The sequence below is a fragment of the Pteropus alecto genome, unplaced genomic scaffold (genome assembly GCF_000325575.1).
Source record: "Pteropus alecto unplaced genomic scaffold, ASM32557v1 scaffold76, whole genome shotgun sequence".
Classification (NCBI taxonomy): domain Eukaryota; kingdom Metazoa; phylum Chordata; class Mammalia; order Chiroptera; family Pteropodidae; genus Pteropus; species Pteropus alecto.
In genome coordinates this window covers 14286226-14309793 of record NW_006443138.1, presented here as the reverse complement: position 1 = coordinate 14309793, position 23568 = coordinate 14286226, and the positions used below count along the sequence as shown (strand labels likewise).

The 23568-nt window shown below is 34.7% G+C and overlaps 1 protein-coding gene and 1 pseudogene across 2 annotated transcripts in view; both read right to left on the bottom strand.

Annotated features, from left to right (window-relative positions):
- Positions 1-23568, bottom strand: part of SYT1 (synaptotagmin 1) — a 382176-nt gene that overhangs the window by 45091 nt on the left and 313517 nt on the right. The gene's annotated exons all lie outside the window — the stretch shown is intronic.
- LOC112472479 lies at positions 10698-10816 on the bottom strand (annotated as a pseudogene).

The window sequence follows — 23568 nt, the reverse complement described above, 5'->3', positions numbered from 1 at the left end:
CCATGGTTCTGAGTGCTAAAGTACTCATTCTGCAGACAGTGCGATATGTATTTACCAGTGCTATGAGAAATCTGCAGGGGCAGCTCACCTTCTCATTTTCTTTCTATCTGATATTTAATTCAATATCTATCTTCCATGTGGTAATCTCCTATTGACGCATGAAATAAAGTGGAAAATAAAAAAAAATTTTCTGCTAGCCAACAAAAGTACTCAGAAAGTCGTTTATTCAAAAATGGTAAACCTGGGCCTTTGTTACAGGTATATAATTGGGGGGGGTTATATTAGTAATTTAGTGTACAAAGTATTGAGTATTTTGTAGCTGCAGTATAACAAATAGTTAATAGCTGTTTTGTGGACTATAAATAAGTCTCCCTAAATTTATTATGAAGGATTTAGGAAAATATGGATACTTGTTTTCTTTACCGAGTATGGAATGATGAGCTTTTAAGTTCACTATAAGTTATTTTATTTTTGATATGATAATACATCAACTTAAATTGAGTTCTCTCTCCCTTGATATTCTTCCTGTACTCTCCTTTCATTAGTATACTACATATAGACCAGGAGAAGAAATATCTTTAATTCATGAATCTAATATTACTATTAAAGTCTATAATAAATGTTCAGTTCTCTATTTCATTAGTTAATCTACAACTAAGTCACTCAGGAATATTTGTATGCAGACATGATCGATTGATATCACTTCTATAACCAGTCTCCCTCTCTCTTTTTCCTTCCTTTTCACTCATTTATTTGTCAAATGTTTAAAGCTTATTATGTATCAGGTTCTTTAAAATCATCTTGGCATTTAAAAATGATATAAAAAAATTTTGTGTGGTGTGTAAAATTAGTTTTCAAACATTAGGATTCTCATGAGATTCATCTATTTAACTTTAATTGTATTGATAATTACAGAGGTAATTTTATGTACCCAGGCTAATCCATTTAATGACTAAATACACTCAATTACAAAATAACTTTATTGTATAAATATGTTATTGGTAAGATTAAACTTATGATCCAGATGTTTTAGCATTTGAATGATAAGAGGCAGAACATATCATCTCTTTTTTTGAATGATGCAGTGGAAATCTGTTTCTATGAATTCTAGTTAGGTATTAGTTTATTGATGTAAGCTGAAACAAGTTTTCTTTAACATAAAATAAGCCCAAACTCAATTACTATCCCAACAGTCAAGCGTCTTTAAAAATGTATGAATTCTGAAATGTCAACCTCTAAGATGAGACATGAGAATAAAGGGTGGATTGTTTGTCATCAACTTCTGATTGGTATTGATCTTTATGAGTTAAAATGGATTCATATTTGGATACTGAATTATCTTGCAGACTCTGTTTTATATACTGTCATAGCAATCTATCTTTATCAGTGTTTATCAATTGCCTACACAGGTTAAACCTGACACACTGTTAGAGCTTCTTCCTGTAATTTTCTGCAGTTGCATTTTCACTGTTTTCAATTTTTACTTCCCAGTAAAGCAATATTATTTCCATTTCGACAACTGCTCTGGTGATATCCCAAATCATATTCACATCTGCTGGTCCATTGCAATTCAAGTTAATACCTAGCTATATTCCCCTAGCGTTTACCTTGTGCTTATCACCCAGCTATCTGGGCTACGTGGACAGTTTGTGTATTTGTCTGATTTTAAATAATACATGTGACCAGATGCTAAAGCATTAGAGCAGATTGCAGCCTAATAATATATTACCTCTTCAATGCAGTCCCTGTTATAGTTTTCAGGTTGGTCAGAAACAAATTATACATTGAAATGGTAGCTGTTTCTGGTCCTCACTCTCCCAGAATGGAACAGCATAGAGATATTTGGGTTTGGCAGAGGGGTAAATATTGGTGGAGTTACTCCATCTTGCTCCTTTCCCAAGGAGTAGAGGAAATCAGGGATAGGGTGGGGAAGGTTGGAAGGAGACTGACAGAAAAGTCTAAAAAGAGGCTTTCAGGATTGTCTATCCAGACACGGTTAGACTAGATATACTCAGATTTCTTTAACAACTGGACCAGAATAATCTTGATTAAATTAACCGATCATCTATTTTATGTACATCAAACATGTATATATTTTTTTTCTAAAATTTTGCATCAGCTTAAATTGGTTTGCCTTTCTTGATATTCTATACTCTGTCCTTTGTATGTGAAATTATGTGTCACAGGTAGGGTATAGTAGCTAGTGAAGAAGTACCCTCCATCTTCCTGTCCTCATTTGCTGTAAACCAGTGTATTGTCTTGTGTATCAACAATCTGTGTATTATTCACTATGTTTTATATAAATCTTTGTACAACTGACAGTTTTACTATGAATTTTGGAATCTATGTACACTGCTTGTTTTTCCTATTACATGTGGTTTTTCACAAGGCAAAAAGTTGATGTGGTTTTTGTAGGTATGCTAGAAAACAAACATTTTTTTAGGAAACAGTTTGTAATTGTTTATTTTTCAAATTGTCCAAAGTATATTTCCATGGAAACTTGCCTGTTTAGGGTATTTCAAACATGTATTTTAAAAAGATTGAAAATGTGGCAGCCACAGAGATACTCTCACATAACAATATCTGAACGGTCCTTCTTTGGAGAAAAAAATGATTAGTAGCAGGATGTCATATCTCACGCATCTGTTGGTACCCACTCTTCAGAAAGCATTATTTTTGTGGTGATATGTGCTGTTCACGTGGTGTAAATGTGGCACATTAAGAGTTAAAAATGTATATAAATTGAAGTGTTCAATAATGGATTGGTATTTGCTGTATAGCAAACAAAATTGGCTGTATGATGGCCTCAGTTTTAGTTGTGACATCTAGCATTCTACCCATTGTCTCCCAAATCGCATGTGCAGGTTTGTACTACTACTTGATATTTCAAAATTCCTTGGTTTCTGATCATAACAAATCAGTCATTCTGAATAAAAATCCATCTGTTTCTCACTTTCCTAAGTGGTGTAATCATGTGTAATTTGTACTGTCTCCTTATAACTGTTGGTGGATCAACTAAAGATTCTATTTCAATGATTGCAGAAGGTAATGTTCTCTTATCTTTGCTCTTGGCAGCATCTTTTCCACATTCAGAAAATAATGAAAACGGGCCAATTTAGCTCTTGGCCATCTTCTGAATGCATCCTTTGGAGTTAATGACCTATGGACTGTGTCATTCTTCATTAAATTAGTTTTTTAAAAATTTTACTCCTGGGGGCTTTCAAAAAATGTTTTTAAAGTGATATGATTCTGGCATCCCAGAAGTATACATTTCAGAACTGTCAAGGAATTTTTGAAAGTTTCTTTTACTGTGTTTAAAAAACTGCCGTGTTCTTTGTTTTCATTGTATATCTCTAAGTTAGTGTTTCTTGTTTCTCAAAGGGTAATTTCAAGACATTGTGTTAGAATAACCAGAGATCAATATGTAGATACCTGAGTCCCTATCTCAGATACTGAATGAGAATCACTGGGGTGGGGCTGGGCACCAGTGTTTTTAATACGTATCCGAGGAAATTCTAATGCACTCAAGTAATTAAGAACAACTGTTTAACCACTGGGCCTGGAAACTGTAACTGGTCTTAAAAGTAATGATTATTGCCTTGCTTCTAGTGACAATATTTGCCCTGAGTAGCTAGACTGGAACACATTAAAGACTTTGAATTCAGCTTAGAGATTGAAAATTGAGCAAAATATTCTTGGATACTTCCGGAGTTACATTTAAAATTGTGTGCTATTACATGTTCTAGAACTGAGAGTTGAATCTCTTCAACCATTAAAGTGGAGTAACAGCATTTTATGGTGAGATGAGAAAGAACATGAGTATAAATATACTGCTAAAGTGCAGTACACAATGATTAGGGAGCCAGACAAACTTGATTTGAATTCTAGCTCCACGTCTATAATTATGGACAATTATTTAAACTTTTAAATTTTCAGATCCCTTATCTGCAAAATGATGATGATTATAGTACGTACCTCATAGGGTGGGATGGGCTATTCACTGTGCAACACTTAATATAGTGCCTGATTCACATCAAGTGCTTAGCAAATGGCAGTATCTTAAATTACTTTAAAAATGTTCTTGGTTTTCATATACGTGTATATGTTTAAGAGCATATATGTGTATATGTTGAAGAGAAAAGGGACATAGGTAAAGATACTGGTGTTGAAAAGTGGTCAAGGAACTGAAAAAGTATTAAATGGGTACTGCAGATATTTTCTGACCCAGCTCCATCTATGTACACTGCAGAAGAAAAGATGTACAACGAATGTAGAGATTCTTTTATGTTAATGGCATTAAGTGTTTGGTCTTCCTGAGATGCCAAAGATTTTGAATTAAATATATTACCAAAAAAGTACTCAAACAGCTACTTCCTAAGAAAAGGGTTAAAATATGTCAACTTAATTGCATGTATTGGTCAGCTTCTCCATTCTAACTTCCAGTAGCTATTTGTATGCCAACCATGAACAGTCTTGGTCCATACATAATTAGATATTACAGAAATTTCCAAGATCGTCTATTGTCATTTTAGCCTCTCTTCTAGCGACCATTATTTGGGCATTTCTTAATGTATTGACATTATGAACAACTTTTAAAATAAACAATTTAAATCCTAATTGGCATTCCCAATCAAAGGCATATAAAAGAATTTTATGTCTTTCATAATATGCACATAGAAGGAATAAGAAAGCAATTGTAACTGGCTAGAAATATTCCAAAAATGTCCGCAGAGCTGACATTTTATTAGCATCATATTTGAAATATTTCACTATAACTTTTATTCTTTACTGTGACTTCTTTTGATAGGTCAGCTTTCTAAACCTTATTTAATAAAAAAAAGTAATAGAATCACTTATTTTAAAGAAGGAAGAGGATTTAGATGTTAAATAGCTTAATTTTTTCATTAAAGAGGTTAATGCCTGGTCAAATTATGTGACTTGCCCATGGTTATGATTCTAATTATAGTGCAATTGCAACCAGAACTCAGTGCCCTCCTCATTAAACTTAACTAAGGTAGAAAAAAGAGGCAGATCTTTACTTACGAGTTATCACTAAATTCCTAGTTGCTTCTCTGGGCCACTGCTGTCCCTGAAAGTTACTGTCTCTTCAAGCAAAAGTGTATAATATGTGCGAAAATATTTCTGTTACAAAGTTAGAATAGTCAAAAATTATAAGGTGGGTAGTAGAGATAGCAGAGGTCTTGCAAATGGAGATAAATTGAGATAAGATAAAGACAGACTAAGATATCAGCATGATCGTGACTTGCAATAATATGTATGTCTAAGCTCAAACTCATTTCCTTTATTCCCTACAGGCAGGCAACTGGGAAGATATCTTTATGTCCAATGTGTTCAGAATTACTTTACGAAATGCTGTAACAGGTTATTCTTCCAATAGAATGTCTTTCATGTAGGTTAATGTTGGGAAAGAAAGCAAGGAGGATGAGAAGAGTGCAGAACTATGGAAACATTGGCTATGTACAAGGTCGAAGAGAGGTAGGGAGTGATGGGGAAACTGAAGCAACTGTGAAGACATTGCAGGGGCACTCATAGACCCATGGATGCATGAGACTCTAGGCATGGATACCTGGAAGTTACTTCAGGAAAGGGCACTGAGAATTTTTATATACCATTACTAAATTACAGAGATTACATTTATAATAGATGTTTAAAGGCCCAAATACCAGAGAATTCCAGGAATGCATAGTAGGTATTAACATTTTTAATAAAAGCACAATGGGCATGAAAGATAGCCCATACAGCAGAAAACAAAAGAATAAAATGGGCAGAAAAATATCTCAAGGACATATTTGGGGAAAAATGTGGCTATTTCCAAAGGAATCTTATATTTGTGAACTTTCTTGGTTGAAAATTTATCATTTCAAATACATTTTTTATACATATATCAATATATATTATAACATGTGTAACAACTATAAATTTTGACAAGAATCACATTTCTTTAGAGGGGAATGTGGTACGTTTCTTGAGGAATGGTTTAAAGCAATTTTAAAGCAATTTTATCTAATAGCAAGATGATGGACTAGACAACCCTTAGGGGTTAATTCAAGGCTCAGGATTTGCCATTTGTCGATTTAAAGTAGCAGTTCTGACAGCATGAGAAAGTATTAGAGACCGCAGCAATGACATTCTTCTGCACTATCTTAATCTTGGGCTAGCTTGAATTTTCCAGACCAAGTTTGTTTTCCTTTTGACTGCAGGATTTTTCTGGCTTGTTCACTTAATGATAGAACACTTTATCCAGCTAACTGGCAAAAGCAGGAAAAGAAGCAGTCTTTGGAGAGTTATGTATCACAGTGTACATTTTCACCTGAGATACCAGGAGCATGTTCATGGATTTTTCCCCATCATTTAGTATGCTCTCATATAACACATTTTTCTGAATTAAAAAATGGATAATCAAATTTATACCTAGTTGATTGATGCTCCTCTCAAATTGGTAACTTTGGTCTAATACACCAATTTATTCTAAAACCCATAATAATCTGCATATGTAGTCTAGTTTACAATTTTGCCCCGATACCATTTTGAATTGTAAATTCTGGTACTCTGCCACCAGTAATTTTGGTATCATGACTTTAATTTTAATTGTGGGTGCCATTTTGGGGGGATGAGCTTAAAGATTCCAGTTATGTTTTTAAGGCTAATCAGACTTGAAAAACCAATGAATATACATAAACCTTGATTGAGCATCCACAAATAGGTAGAAAACAAAATACACAAAGTCCACAATCTCAAGAATTCATTTCCAATAGCTGATTATATAGTCCTTGTCTCTGCAGAGTTTGAAAAATTCTTTTTTTGATAGCAGTTTCACACTGAAATCCTATACCTCACTCCACCCCACTATTTATTACAAATTGTTTGGTGGGAATGTTACCAGAAAAGAGTAAACGATCAAACAATAGTTCAAAGATTTGGGTATTAAACACCTATATACAAACAAATTAGGAACATACTGTCTATGTGATTTAGGAGAAAGCCAATTAAACCTATCATAAGTGATGATGATGTCTCACATCTGCCAATGATACTGAATCAACTTTTATTCTTGTTTGCTTATATACTTCTATTCAAAATTTGAAATGATAGAACTATAAGTTAAAATTATGATCGTGGCTCTAAGTATATGATGCTTCAGATCTCCCAGGATAGTGCCAAAAATGTTTGTCAAAATAGTTATTCACCTCCATGCCATAGAATTTTTATCTGTAATCCATATGGTTAGGCAATGTAAAGCCACTTAAAAAATTTAATGTTGAACTCAAAATTTACATGCCAGTGCTGAACTAAATATTAAACACTTTTTTATAGCTAGTTCAGGTATAGGCTACTTTGGTTACAGAATTACAGGTATATGAGAATTATAGGCATGTAGGAGATTGTCTAAAGATTATTTTGGGATTGGGAGGCTGGATGAGAAAAGTGAAAAGGATTAAGAAGTACAAATTACCAGTTAAAAGAGTTGGGGATATAAAGTACAGCATAGAGAATATAGTCAATAATATTATAATAACTTTGTATGGTGTCAGATGTGTACTAGACTTATTGGGACGATCATTTTGTAAGGTCTATAAATATCTAACCACTATGCTATACACCTGAAACTAATACTATTATATGTCAGCTGTAATTAAAAAACTAAAAAAAATATTTTTGGCGTACAAACCTAATCATATAAAATTTGGTTTATATTTTGTGTATAAAATAAATGTTTTAAAAACTTACACAAAAGCTTTTATATTAGCAATTGCAATGAGCATATGTTTAAGTAAATAATACTTAAATCCACTGGCTATTTTTCAAAGTTGGGAACTTTTCTTCAGCTGCTGTGTTTATTGTATAGTTCAGTGCTTAGTGACTAATACAAAAACATGATGCATATAGAGAATTTGCTTTAATTACTAAAACTCAGTTTCCTATATTTATGAAAAATCTTCCAGATTAAAATGATCAGCTTGTACCCCGCCCTCAATATTAAGTTCTCCAAAGGAAAGTAAATCCTCTAGCTGAATAATCTCGTTGAATGACACAAATGATACTATTAGATTCTATTTTCCTCAGAGAATTTCTAAAAGATATGATCCAGGAGAGGTTATATTCTTGGGGGCCATTTATCACACTTCAGTTTTTATAGTGTTCTAGAGATGGATTCATCTTGTTAAGCTCATCAAAATAATAAAGACAAAGAAGGATTAGCATCTTTAGAAAGGCACAGGTGTTTTACATGATTAAGAAGTCAGAAGTGCAAAGTAAAAACTAGTTTAAAAAAAATTTTTGTGTCTGAGTTATCTAGGGATTCACTCCTTCATAAGAGGAAAGATTTTAAAAGCTGTTGTAACAACAAATAAACTTAATTAAATTCTGATCATTCCATTGTGTGTTTTGTCTAGCTGTAAATTCTGCAAGGGACAACAGCAAAATGTACATAAAGGGTAGAGAAGTAAAAAGCTTTTTTGTTTTTGGTTTCCTTTTGAAAAACATTTTAAAAAACAAGAATACTCATCTGTATCATTAGCTTATTTTGCTATTGTTCCATGTTGAATAGGATAAAAGTATCTGTAGTTAGGAAATGGAAATAGGTGTCTGTTCTACAAAATATATAAGGACTTCTATCATCAGGAATAAATGTTTTAATAGCTATATATGCTGATAATAATTTCCCTTAGAGAATTTATAGGAGACGTGGAAAGTGATCCTATATTGCCTATAGTACCAAACACCACAGAGACTACTTGGAAAAAAAAATCTTAGGTTTTATAAACAGCCTAGAGGTGCTTGCATTTCTACAGTATCTTGTTTAGTAATCTGAAGAGGGATCTGTACTGTGTGACATTTATATTCATTAAAACCCAGGATCTCTACACAGTATTGGAGTACAAATAATTTGGCATAGTTTGAAAGTGATAAACCTATTTTTTCCTCTGACTCTATACGTGTAGCAAGGCTAGGAGTGAGGTGCTGATACCATATCATTTTAACAAGGCCGAACATTTCCAGAAGGGCAGTACACTTGTACATTTTTGAATTTTTGATAAAGCTTTATTTTTTTCCTATTTTCCTCTCTGAATTCTAACTTTCTGTTTTTTTTTTTTCTAACTTTCTGTTTTTTCCCTTCTATAAGTTCTTCACTATCTATGACTAACAAGGAGAGAGAATCACCACCCCTCTTTTCCTGGCAAAGTCAAGGAGTGGGGAAAGGAATGAGTTCCTCAAGAGGATATGGAAGGGAGCAAAGCACGTATGTTTGTGTACTTTTGGAAATGAATTTCTTGGGGTTAGAGTACCTTCCAAACATTATCCTGAATCGCGTAGGGACCTGAATCTGAGTTAGAGGGACAATAATCTCTCAGAAAGCATAAGGAATCTGACCTTCTCTTTTGCACTAGGAATGAACTCTAATGAACTATAGGCAAAGGCATCGTATTTTTAAGAAACGCCTTCCACTTCAACCAGAGAACAGTCTCTTATCACTTAGTCACTTCCCTGAAGTAACAGACTCTCACCACTGAGAATCACTGTGTCATTTCTACTTGAAGCAGTTCTTTAACAGGGGGTGGGTACCTTGACAACTGATTAAAAAGCACGTTGACTAAAATGGTCTTAATAAGTGTGTCTCGTGACCTCCCTCCCCTGTGGTCTCATCAGCAGGCAATAAACTAGACTCATTGTCCTCAATTCTCATGTAAAAACCTATCTGTCAGAGAAGTAATTACCTAGCCAGATACATGCCCCTCTGAGGCAAAGCCCAGAAATCATTATAATACTCTATAATTAGTGTTTATTATTTTATCTATGTATGTCAGTGGAAGTACAAAAAAGTACCCCTCAGCTGGACAATCCTATCATAACAAGACATAGGAAATATTAACGTAAAAGCTTCTTATTGTCTGCCTTTCTTTGCCATGGCAACCTTAAATCAGCTTGCTTCCAAGTAATTTGTAGCTCAACCACAGTCCCTAACCTGAACACAGCAGACCTGGCATTTCATCCCGGAGTGTCTAAAGCTTTAGCCTGACAACAGGTATAGGTATTATCTTGACAAAGACCTGCATGATAAGCTCCTCATTTTTCTCTACAGGGACAAGTAGTACATTCAGGGCTTGTTCTTGGCGGATGTTATTCTAACAGAAATTCAGAATTCAAATCCTTCAAACTCCCTGCCATGCTGTGTGCTAGATGGGGAGTAAGTACACAGAGATGCTCCCGCATTTCAATGGAATGCTGTTACCCAGACCTTGGCTTTTGTTGCTTTGCACTTTGTAACCATAGTAGTTCTTTTATCTTCAAGGAGATTTGGTAAGAATTATCTGATTTGATGGGAACTTGAACGTCTCAACTATAGAGTTTTACAAAGTTTAGGTATACAGTTTTATGTTTGAACAAAAAATAGGTTCCTTTAGGGAGAGAAAAAAAATGCAAGTGCAACCCTTTAAAAGATCAAAACTGTTGTGTTTTAAAGTAGAAATTAGGGAATTCAGAATAACAGTGTTTTAGCTTAACGTAGGCCACTGTAATGAAAAGTAATCCCAAGAGATGATAAGTAGACAAGGGCATAGATTTTAGATGTTGTCTCTAAGCCATAGTTATTTATAGGCGAGGCAACCCTTTGTTGACCTCATACATTGCAAGAAACTTGTCAGCTTACAATCCCTTATTTTTAATATACTTTTTTATGCCTACAGCACCTGGTCGTCCTAGTTGGTCTCCCATCCAAGTACTAACCAGGCCTGACCCTGCTTAGCTTCCAAGATCAGACAGTATCGGACTTGTTCAGGGTGGCATGGCCATAGACAGCCATAGTTATCTTGACTGCAAAATGTTGGTATCGATAGTATGTATTTCTTAGAAATACCATAGGAATTAAATGAGGCAAAGCTTGTCAAGTATTTAGCACAGTGCCCAGCACATGATAAACCCCAAATAAGGTTAGCAGTTACTTCTACTCTATTAAACCACAGTCTTACACATTGCTGTTAATCCTCTTCTGTGGGTTTAACATTCTGGGACACAGCCTATGTATATGTGGGCTTGCTCAAGCAGGACCAGAACATTTGGGGTTTCAAGAAGAAAGGAGGCATAAGTAGGTATTTCTAGGAGATAATGACGTTAGGGGGAAAGACTACAAAATTCCCCTTGGGGAATTACAAAGAAAGCTTCTTCCATTCTGCTAAATAAGCCCTCTTCATTTTTAGGAAAGCACTTGCTTGACCGCAGGCACATATGGAGGAATGATAGGTATTTGCTGATTGGCTGACTTAAGAAGGTATAAATACGAATAAATACGCTGGAGGAACACATTTCAAGCTGGATCTTTGCCAGAGTCTCTCTGAACTCCCAGAACTATCTGTCTTTCAGAGTATGCTAATTAGTTCCCGCTGTTAATATTTTCTCAAAAGATCTAAATGACAGGTGTGTTATTTCTTTTTTTTCGGGGGGGAGTTGAAGGAGTGTTGAAAGGCCAGGATTCGAGTTAAAATCCTAGATTAACCTTCATAGCAAATGGAATCTTTTTAAGTAAAATAGGTCAATTCTAAAAGTTTTCCAAGGAGGTCAAAATGTTTCTAGAAAGGGGTTTTAGATTCCCAATCAGAAAATACGATCCAAGTGGATTTAGAAGACATAATTCGGATTATCGGTGCAGTCATTTACTTCCTGGAATGAACTTGGCAAGTTATTTAGCTTCCTCAGGCCTATTTTCCCATCTTTTTAATGGGGTAAATAATACCTATCTTTGGTTTGTGATAATAAAATGCTATAATGCATGTAAAGTATTAAGCACAATGAATGGAATATATTCCCTTTTGGAAAATTTTAGTATCCTCTTAGTAAACATGTTTGTCAAAGTTAGAGTGCTATTAGATGATGTTTCAGCATACAAACATATCTATGATTGCTACATTAAGAAGCAAAAGACACAACAGAGAGGTCTATTTGAAATCACAGCTTTCCAGGGATTTGCTACTGAACTTGGAAATAAAGATTTCAAGTAACCCAAAAGCTTGGGCTAATTATGACTTTCCACAAAACACCAGGAAGTGTCATGTGGAGTTAGTGTGTTACAGTGGTCGCTCTTATTTGTGTGGGCTTTGCTTTATGACTCCTGGTGGATGCCTGAAATTATGGCTAGTTTTTCTCCTAAACATAATCTTTTCACTTAAAGAAAGCACTTTAAGGCTTCTCTTTGTCTTTGAATTGCCACCATCACTACTTTTGTGCTTTGGGGTACTAAGTAAAATAAGAATTACTTAACACAAGTACTGCAATACCACAATAGTTGATCTGTTAACCAAGGTGGCTACTAAGTGACGGACAGGCAAGGAGTGTATATTATCTGGAGATGCTGGGCAAAGGGAAGATTCATATTCCAAGTGGGATGGACATCATGCTTCTCAGAATGATGCACGATTTAAAACTTATGAATTATTTCTGGAATTTTCCATTTAATATTTTTGAACCATTGACCACAGTAACTGAAACTTCGAAAAGTGAAGCTTCGATGGTGGGAGGGGACTACCGTATTGTGTAGCTTAGTCTGCTCTGAGATTTTAGGATGTTTACATGGTCCTTGGAACTACTTGGAACTACTTGGAAGGGTATACAGCTGGCACCTTTTGGTAGCCTTTAGTAGGCCAACTTTCTTTATTCTTTGAGAATGTACATGTCATTACCCAGAAATATTTTCAAAGAGATTTTAAAAATGATAAGGTTTCCTTTTGTGGTGTTCTTGCAACCTAATTAAGCAATCCGGTGATTTGTTATATCAAGCATATCCCATGGTCTTGCCTGCATTTTGATTAAATTGCTAAAAAACTCTGCTGATGTGCTTATTGGGTCTGAGGACCATTTACTAAACCTATTCTCAACTGAAAATGAGGATGTAAATTGTCAGAATCATGACAGGAACACTAGGATTAAATACTTTTTTTTCCCCCCCCTCAGGAGGAGATTACCATGCAAAGATGTAGAAGGTAACAGATCCCTGATTCCTACAACCATTTTGAAAAGAAACACTTTGACATAAGCTCTGTTTTCAAACACATACTCATTTTTTTAATGACTTAGGTAGTCATTGTCATGACTTTCACAAATTTCCTAGGCTCTGTAAGCAAGTAATTGTTATGAGCTTTCTTAATTTGGGCTGTAAAGTCAACTAATGACCATTTTTAGTTATGATATTAGTGTTTCTTCAAGGCGGTCCTTAGGTCGTATCTGTGTGTGGGCATTCCGGCGTGTTCCTTGGGTTAATAACTGTTGATCTGGATTCCAATCTTTATATTTTTGTTCTTGGCATGAGTTTGTGATTTAATGCTAATGTCTCATCAAAAGCATTTGTCCAACTGCAAGTCATGTTTTGTTTTTGTAGCCAATGTGGTTAGTAAATTGTGCTTTTGACCTTCACAAGTGGTTCTTAGATCAGAATGGTATTAAGGTCACTGCAAATAGGAACCCAGACTTACTTTTGATAAAGTTTATGAGGTTGCTAAAGTAACCTCTCATCTGTTGATTCTTTTAAAAGTTATTTTCTTTAAAAATTCATTTCTGTAAGTTGACTCAATCTAGCCTGTTTAGTAAAAAAATCACAAAGATTGTTTCCAGTAGACTGTTTATTTTGGAGTGTTAAGAGTTGGTATTTATGTGTCACAATTATATAACAATAGAAGATTCTCCAAACTAGGTCATACTTGTGATGTTTCTGAAGGTTTCTAGATCTGTCCTGGAGAAATGCATGCATCAGTAAATGAGATTGAATTGGAAGGATTTCATAAAGAATTTAAGCCTTGAGTATCTTCTAGTTATTGAGGAAAAGATTTATAAGGGAAGAGAAATTTGAATTTGATAATCTAAGAGATAAGTATTTTCAGTATGGTGTGTGGCATAAAGAAGGAATGAAAATCCAGGATGAGGATTAATGTGGGGATGAAGATAAGTGCCATGGTGTATAGCCTATGTTTTATACAGTTAATGGCTTTAAGAATTAGATGATAAAAGAATAAATAAAATACCATACCTTTCAAATGTACTTGACATGATAATCACCAACGTTTAACACATAGTAGCTATCTCCATTTGTTCTACTAATTGGTATCATAAATTAAACATGTTCCAAAGGAAGCCCATCCTGTCCACTCTCCCCAAATCTGGCCTATTGTAGATTCCTCATGAAGGAGGATTTCCTGTTTTATTCACTTCTATATCCTTAGCCTCCAGACCTGCTTAGCACATAGTAGGTGTGCTATGTTCTTTTTTTTTTTTTTAATTAATGAGGTAATAAAACTATTAGAGAAGAAGAAGGGGCAACAAACAAATTAGATATACTCTTAATAAATTCAATAGCTATTTTTGGGTACTTATTATGTGTGTAATTGAATATTGTCTTTAAATCTTCACTGAAATGCCAAGTTACCCTTAATATTTTGGACATAATAATGCTAGAATACATATAACCATTATTTATGTATGCATAGAATACATCTATAAATACATATCCATAGAATGTACATTTAGGACACTGAATGAGTATATATCTCTTCACTTATTTTGGTTAACAAGTTAGTAATTGAAAATTAAAACTTAAAAAATCCTAGTAATCTCATTACATTTGGACAGAGTTTTCTTGGAAAGAACTCATTTTCAGAAATATAATTAAATCGTCTTTTCATGTATACCACCTCCTGTTTAATTTTATTCGAGAGTGGAGTGATGACAAAATATGTGTTGAAATGCAATTATAGGCACTCCTTGGAAAATAACAAGGTTTTTTTACATAACAGATTTGGTATGCTGAGGAAATTTTGTATCACTTCAGCATCCTGGATTTTCTCAATTTCTAATCACTCCTAAAGGATTGTAGAACTAAAAGGGAGAAAGGAAAATGAAGTTGTTTATGTAGCAATGGCAATATGACCAATGTCTGAATTTTCAAAAGCAACTTTCTTATGTAAATGAGGTTAGATTTCAGGATACAGTCATAATTTCTTGGAAGTTTGAAGGATGACAGAAACCGAAGATAGTGCTTTCAAAAATCTCTATGATTTAAGTAGTCCTATGAATTTTTATATTCTATCACTAGAATGGTTAGGAGTTTCCAAGGAGGCCATTAGTACCCACCTTTATAAAAGGATAAATAAATTGGTTAAGAGTTAAGTGGTTTAGAAAGTAAACATGTTTAAAAACATGTTCCATTAATCTCTCAAAGGAAAGACTTAACAGAGTATGGTACAGAGTAGGTGCTCGATAGACATTTATTGAATGAATGAATGAACTTGAACAATAAAGAATAATTTGACATAAAAATCACACGTTGCTTCTGGTTAGCCCTGGAACAAGAGTCCTAGAAATCTGGTGATTAGATAAATTATATATGTACAACTTACAGTGTGACGTGATCTGATATTGGGTAGAGAAATATGAAGGTCTTTTGCAACTTACGCAGCAGAAATAGAGATTCTTGTGGATCATTCATGAAATGGGCAACTTGTCATCCTATTTCTGAGTTTAAGTTTAAAAGTCTGATGAATTGCGCATTGAAAAAATTTTGCTTCTTTTCAAGTCTAGCGCAGTATAAACTAGAAAATTGCCTACTTAGATTAAGAGAGTTTCTTGAAGAAAATGCATTGCAATGGAAGAGGAAAAAAAAAATGAACTAAAATGTAATGGAATTAGAATTCTCTCAGAAAAATAAACTTATATGGATAAGATAGTTGCACAGAATGATTAAACATTTCTCTCTCACTGCCTTTGTTCCAAGTTTTAAAGGGTGCAACATATTTATCCTTGCAAACCAAAAAACCGGCATGGACACTGATAAAAGGAAAAGGTGGGAGATTGTAGGCTTTACGATCGGTTGATTTTTTTCCCATTCATTCATTCCTTTTGAGAGCCTGCTCTGTCAGCATGCTAGGTACTTGGTGTACACTGATAATGCCATGGTCCTGCAATCTAGAGGGGACATCAGTCAAACATGTTGGCAGTGACACTCATGTCACCAGTTGTGACACTATGTGCAATTGGGAAGCAAACAGTGCAATAATAAAGAATAACAAGCCTTATGATAGGCATTATCTTCATTTTCAAATGAGAGAATTGAAATTTAGAGAAGAGAAACTGATCTGAGGTCTTAGTTTTGTGAGTGAAAGAGCTGGGCTCCTACCCCAAGTCAGATTGACTGACTTCACAGACAGCTGGAATTGCTGTTCTAGAATCCTCCACTGCTGACTCAAACTCCCTGCTTAAACCTTCCAGTAGCTACTCACTACCTCCACAGCATAATGTTCAATTTCCTTGACGGACCCTGCCTCTTTCCAACCTCACTTCTCTGCTGCAGCAACATTGTTTGCGGTACATCTGCACTTCCCTGTTGGTTTCATGCAGCCATGCCCTTTGGGCCTGTTCCCTTGAGCTGCATAATCTTTCAGCTCAGTTCTTTCTCCAGGAAACCTCCATGACAGCACCAGCTGGGGTTACCTACCTATCCTATTCGATCTTTTTCAGGGCTCAGTTAATTACTGTCTGTGGACCACATCTGGCTGCTGCATGTTTTTGTAGGCCATGAGCTAAGAAGGTTTTTACTTTTTAAGGGCTGAAACAAAACTAAAAGAATAATATTTCATGAGACAGGAATTTATATGAAATTCAAATGTCAGCGTTCACAAATAAAGTTTTATTAGAACATAGCCACATCCATTCTTTATATATTGTCTATGGCTGTTTTTGTAGTACAAGGGCAGAGCTGAACAGTTGCAAGGGACCACATGGCCTAAGAAGCCTAAAATATTTACTATCTGGTCCTTTATAGGAAAGGTTTGTAGACTTCTGATCTAAATCTGACATGTTTCTTTCTAAGTGGCTTTTCCTGAGCCAGCTCTGAGTGTGAAGGCAGGTATCACATTTTATTCATCTTTGTATCTCCAGCTCCTAGCACACTGTGATACTTAGCAGGAAAGTACTTAATACATATTTGGTGAATGCATGATTTCATACTTTTGTCTCTAGGACAGTTTTTCAAATACCATCCTTCCCTGACCCTCCAAAGTGTCCCTTTTATAGGCTGAACATCCAACCATTCCCATTCCTTGTGTGACGTTGCAAGTCCTGAAACTAATCTGGCTTAGTGCCTCTATATATGTATTTTTCTTTTTAGATGTTATCTCTGAAATTTGTGCAGAGCTAACCATTTATCAGAATGTGTACCATTTTTACATAAAAATTATACATCACATTGATAAATTACAATGTATTGTTCTGGGTTAATGAGTAATTGATTTTTAGAGGAAGAAAAGTTGAAACAACATGTTTTTCTGCCAGTGGTAAGAGAAAAGAAAAAGTATTGTGTCCGGCAGGCTTTTGGTTTATAAACTAGAAACCTTTAGTCTTCTAGCATCTCAGTGAAGAATTAGATGTTCCTCATGGGTAAGAAAATACTAGAATTTCTACTTTATATATATTTTTTCTTCTAAAATTAATAAAGGATTACAGATTTACTAAGATTTGAGGTACAGAGCCACAGTCACGGGCACGATTCACATGCAGTACTCAAGGGTTCCTGAGGGAGGCGAGAGAGCACCACAGCGAGGGGCAAGGTACACAGGGACCTTCACTTGATTGCTTGCTTTTAGTATTTTGCTATGTACTGCAGTTCCTATGGGACAAGATATACAGATTTATGGATTATATTAATTAATTGTAACAAACTAATTCTTACAAAGTGAGCATGTTGCTTAAAATGATTCCTGAAGAACACTAACTGTGGCTTGAAAATTTAATAATGCAAATATATTTCCATGAGTGAAAAACAAGAATGACAGCTGGCACCTCTTGGACTTTAGGAGTGAGCTCTGTGTTGCTCATGATTAGAGGTGAAAAATGATCATCTATTTTAGATGAAAAAAATTGGCTACAAACTTTTAAAAACCATCAAAAACTTCAAATAGTCAAAGTGGTATACTTATATTTACTGTGAATCTCAAACTAAGTCCTTATTAAATATGAATATCGTGCTTTTGCAAGGTATTTTTGCCGATATGACACTCTTTAAAGCTAAATGAAAACCATAATTTAATATTTGCGAATTGCTGTAACACGAAGTTAAAACTGTCTTCAAATATAATGAAGCACATTTACTAACATAATAATATTAATAAGATTTTAAAAGAGGAACATTTTCATAATTCATAAAATAACTGTAAAATATTTTCTGTTTGCTTTAGCCTTTGTTTTTCTACTTGTAAATATGTCTGCTTTATATTACTACAATAGTAAATGTACAAAATTTATAAACCTACAAATAAACATGTATGGAGGAATGTATTCCGAAAGCTTTACTGATAGGTGAACATCATAAAAATTTGAACACATCTCGTCATTAGATAACTCTATGCTAGTTAAGCAAAGATTGTAAAGAAGGAAAACCACCCTGCACCATCACTTCAAATTTTACAAAATGTTTATCTGATTTAGAAATAAGTTTTTGATGAAAAGAGATATAATTTTGAGAAAAGAATGGCCTGTAACTGCTAAAATCAGCCCACTATATTCATTGGGTGAGAGAAACCTCTTTTTATTTCACATTCTGTTGATTTTTTTTTAAACATAGGATTTGTAATTATTTATTTTTGTACTTGTGTATTGTTGGTCTTTTTGGGACTGTAAGCTCCATAGTAGTGAGACAATGTCCATCTTAATGACCGAATATCAAATGCCTAACACTGGGCTTAGCCCAAATGGTGATTGACTCGCTGATTGACTGGTTTCTAGAAGCCTAAGTTGAGAGGAGTGGGTTGGGGGCCTGATGGTGATTGGATCTCTCTCCCTCTGGGATCACAGCAAATCTTGGACCAAGAAGATGACTTAGCCTGGGAAATAAAATTTAAGATCTACTAGTTTAGAGAATCATCTTGTATAACAAAAGTGTCAGTTCATGTTATTTTATACCTTGTTTACCTTTTCTGAAATGCTGTCAGCCTTCCAGAGGTTTGTTCTACATTTCCTAGCTACTCGTTAAATATATGGTGATTTAGACTCTGTCTACCATTATGGCCTCAGTCTAAGGACCTAACTATGGTATTATGCTAAAAGTTACTGTCCTTTCTATAGGAGTATCAGTCATTAGAATCACAGCATCATAGCTAGGCTATGCTAATCAATTAGTCTATAAATATAATCTGGATAATTTTATTGTGATGTAATGATGTCTTAATACACTCAGTTCAGTTCAATTTGATTTGTTCAGTTCAGTTTGATTTGTTCTGATTCATTTCAATTGAATTTGGTTCATACTATAATCTCAATGTGGGGAATAAAATGCCTGTATTTTCATTTAAATTTCAACCTTTATTGGGGCCTAGTATTTGCTAGGCAATGCTAGATGATGGCCACGTAAAAATGAATTCAGTCGGGTTTCTGGCAAAAGAAATTCATAGAAAAAGAACTACAGATACCTATAGTGTGTGATAAATTGTGGGAAGGAGTAACTCCAGTGTGCCATGGAAACAGAAAAAGGAATAAATAGGGTGCCTGGCAACATTAATGACAAAAAGTATTTAATCATGAATAAGAAAAGGTATTTATGGGACACAATCAAAGAAAGACAAGTTTGTAATCAGGTGAAATATGTGGACAGTAAAAGATATAGAATAATGAAGACGGGGTGAAGATATCTGAAGTTTCTAGAAGAAGCAAATACTTAAATTTGTTCTATCCATTTTTGTTTTGTTTTGTTTTGTCTTAGTGCTTTTTGCCAAACTGAAAAAGGAGGGACAAAAAAGACAAAAAGGCAAGATGCTATGAAGCTTTCAGTTCATACCTCTGAGGCATGACTTCTGAAATGATTAAAAGTAAATTAAAACTGCCCAGGAACTCGCTGGCTGCATATGATTGTCTTCCCACTGGGAAGCCATAGCTCACTGTTTCATGGCTGCTCTTTTTCTATTATGTAAACTTGTAATCAAAAACTTCCTCTTCTTTTTTTTTCAGTTGTTGAAAAGAACACAGATTCCTTCTGGACATTATTTTCTAGCAGAAATAAGAAACAGAAAAAAATGAATAAAGAGCAGTTGTTTTTTTGCTCATTAGGGCATTTGCTGTTTATGAAGTCACAGGGATTTGCATGTGTTGGCATTTGCAGGCACAGTTGGATATTGTTACTTTGTCAAAATAATCTATAGAGGGTATTAATTGTGAGTCAACTGATGATCATTTTGTAGCTCTAAAACATTTATCTTCTAGGGTTGAGGTTTCTATGGTTTGGGGATTATGGCCAATTGAAGTTAGAGTGTGCACAGTCTAGACAGTGGAATGTAGTGGATAAGCAGACAGGCTTAGGCAACAGACACAGCTGGAGTGAGGAGCTGGACCGTGCCATTTATTCTCTCCATGACCTTGAGCAAGTCACTTTACTTTTCCAAGCCTTAGTTTTCTCATTTGCATATGGGGATAATGTCAACCTTATGAGATTATGATAAAACCCAAAAGCATTGACTAGATAGATTATAGCTATCATCACTGTCATTATTTTTTCATTAATTTTTTTAAAAGAAAAATAAAATACTGGTTCTTGAGGGGTGGGGTAAATTTGTCTTTAATGGATGTGTTCTTCCATGTGCTGATACTATAGGTTGGGCATGGTGTTTTAGAACTTTAGTTCTTACTTAGAATGAGCCAGTTTTGGGAGATTGGAGGAATTTACAGGTTAACTTCACAACCCATAGAGGTGAGTAGGGGGCATCATCTGCTAAGCTCACCTCTAGCCTTTGGTAGGTACCAAAATGGAAAGAACCAAGTATAGGTCTTCATGGCTTATACTCATTGATCCCAGTTCAACTCTTTATAGTTAATAAGAGTTAGTTCAATTCTTTTCTCACATATTTGCAGGCAGTTACTGTGTCCTCTCTAAGTCTTCCCTTTTGCGCTTTAACGTCTGATTCCTTGAACAGTTTCTCAACTGAGGATGTGTCTGCCCTCTGTGTGACCCTGATTTCCCTCTGAATTTGTTTCAGAAAGTTAATGTCTCAAGTGTGTTTCCAGAAACAAATGCAATATCATAGACTTCTCAGTGTATAGAAACTCATTTGATAGTCTCATTTTTTAAATAAATAATCTTAGTTGGTAATAGATTTTGCTGCTGTTTTACATTTTATATTAATCGTTTTGAAATTTAAATGGAAAGTTAGGTAATAACAAGAACCACCCATACCAATAGCAGTCAAATAAAAGGAAACTTTTTTTTTCATTGACCTACCCAAGATGAAAAAGTCCCATTCCTGTATCTTGCTTACGAGCAAATATTAAGTTCTAATAGCTTTAATAACTAGTTCCTTTTATAGCATTAAAGATATTTGGACTATTTTAGATATTAAAAAAATTTCAAGTGGCTGTTATAAGAATCAAAATCTATTATAATTGTGTGTAGGCAAGTTGATTTTAAAAGATACATCTATCTATCAAAATTTATATCTATGTACTTTGGCTTGAAAATAATATCTTTTTAGCTTTGGGCTAATGTTATATAATACTTTAATTTTATTTCATTGAATTCTATTGCAGGAATAGTAAAAATATCTTTATTAAAAATAAAAGTGGCCCTGCTTACAATATATGCTTGTGAAGAGTATTTAAAATTTATTTATTTATTTTTGGGAATCAGGCTGGAACGAACCTCCTAATTTTGTGTTCATGTCTCCCTTAGCATCCTGTGAAGCTCTGATATTTTTATCTCTGGAATCTAGAATATAGACAGTCTTTAAGTTGATAGCTTCACAGAAAATATTTCCTAAGCAATTGGTTTAACCTTGAGTCACGCTGGCTAGTTATTTGAGAGAAGCCCAGTGCAACATTACTGACATGGGCAAACTTAACAATTAGTTAAGTAACAAATCAAAGTGGCATAGAAGAATCATCTCTGCTATAGGACTAATACACAACAATTTTTCATATTTCTTACCTAGTTTCTTAGTAAGAATTTTAAGTAAGCTGCTTTTCCTATTAAGTAAACCAATTCATTTGATTCAAGGTAAAGCTGTAGAGTAGATTCATAATCCAGCCAGAGTTTTTTCCTTTTTAAAAGAATGCCAGGATGAGCATAGCCTGGGAATATGTTTGACATAGAAAAAGAAATCAGCTAGAGGAAAACAAGCTAAAGAAGTTTGAAGGGCTGCAAGTATGCGAGGGTTTATAAGGGCACATCTCTTGTTCTGGTGTTGATATTATTTGTAAAGATTTGAAAATTTTGTAGAGTTAAATGAAAGTTGGAATCTTGACCACTCAATTAGGTACCAACAATGGGCAATGGATGCTGACTCATTGTATACAATTAGGTATTCATTGGCTGGGACACCATTAGACAAATTGGGTTGCTTTGGAACCAGGCTCTGCCACTTCTAGTCAAATTAACATAGCAACAGCAGGCTCCATCTTGTGGTATTTCATTTTAGAGAGAGGGAGAGTTTGTCCAGCAACAAGGCACTGACTTTATAATTAGGATGGCAGAGGCTCTATTTTTCCCCTTTATTTCTATTCGTTGGCCCAATTAGCTGCATTGTTTTGGGCCTGTTAGAAAAAACCACTTGGAAGAGAAGTCTGGTATCTTAGAAAATTCAAATAAGTTAAAGAATTGGAGGTGGTAGAAATATAATACTTGAGAAATATACTACTAGTCTTATTTCTTATAAAATATATTGAGTCTTGTGGCCAAATGCTAACAGGAGGGGAGCAGAATTTGCTGGTGAGCCTTAGCATGTTCTCGAATAGGTTCATCTAAGCAGATGACTGCCACGTAAATAATGGAGGTGCATTCTTTAAGCATGCACATACGTGTAATATTTACATCAGCCATATAGAAACATTTCTAGGAACCACGATATAGTGAGAAAAAGTTAACCAAGAACTAGCTCTTGCTTAGAACCAATCAACGTTTACATAGTGCTGTTAACTTAGAGTTGCCACCTGACATTGCAGTAAGCCCTCAATGTTGCCCGTCGGTTCCGTGACTAAGCAAAATGAAGTGTAATAGACCAATTTTAGTATAGGCTAATTGACATGAACAAGAGTTAAGTCCCTACAGCATCTCATCTACCTTACAAAAGAAACAATGTAATTCGAGGACCTGCTGTACTTCATTTGCTTCCACAACAACATTGTTGTCTTGTCGTTAACACTCCAATTACATAGATGAACAGACTGATGACCAGAAAAGTTAGACTAAAGATCCAGGTTTTCCAGTTTCAGTTGCTGTTTCTTTCCATATGAATCCTGCTGTCTCTCAGGAGCGGGTCTGTTTATGGCCGAGTTACAACTCCACTGGAGGCCAAGAAGGCAAGGACAAAAGCTGGCTGGCATTTTCAGATAGGTATTTATTATTAGGCTTTGCCCTGTAATAATTGTTAAATCATGCCTTTGGCATGCCTTTTGGCAAGGTCAGGGCACATATAAAGCATTTCTATAAAGTTAAATTCCTGTTGAGAGGCTTTTAAGGTGTTTATATTTTAATGAAGTTATTAAAATGGAAGTTCAGACTTACATAATTCATAAGCATTCACTGCCTCTTATAAA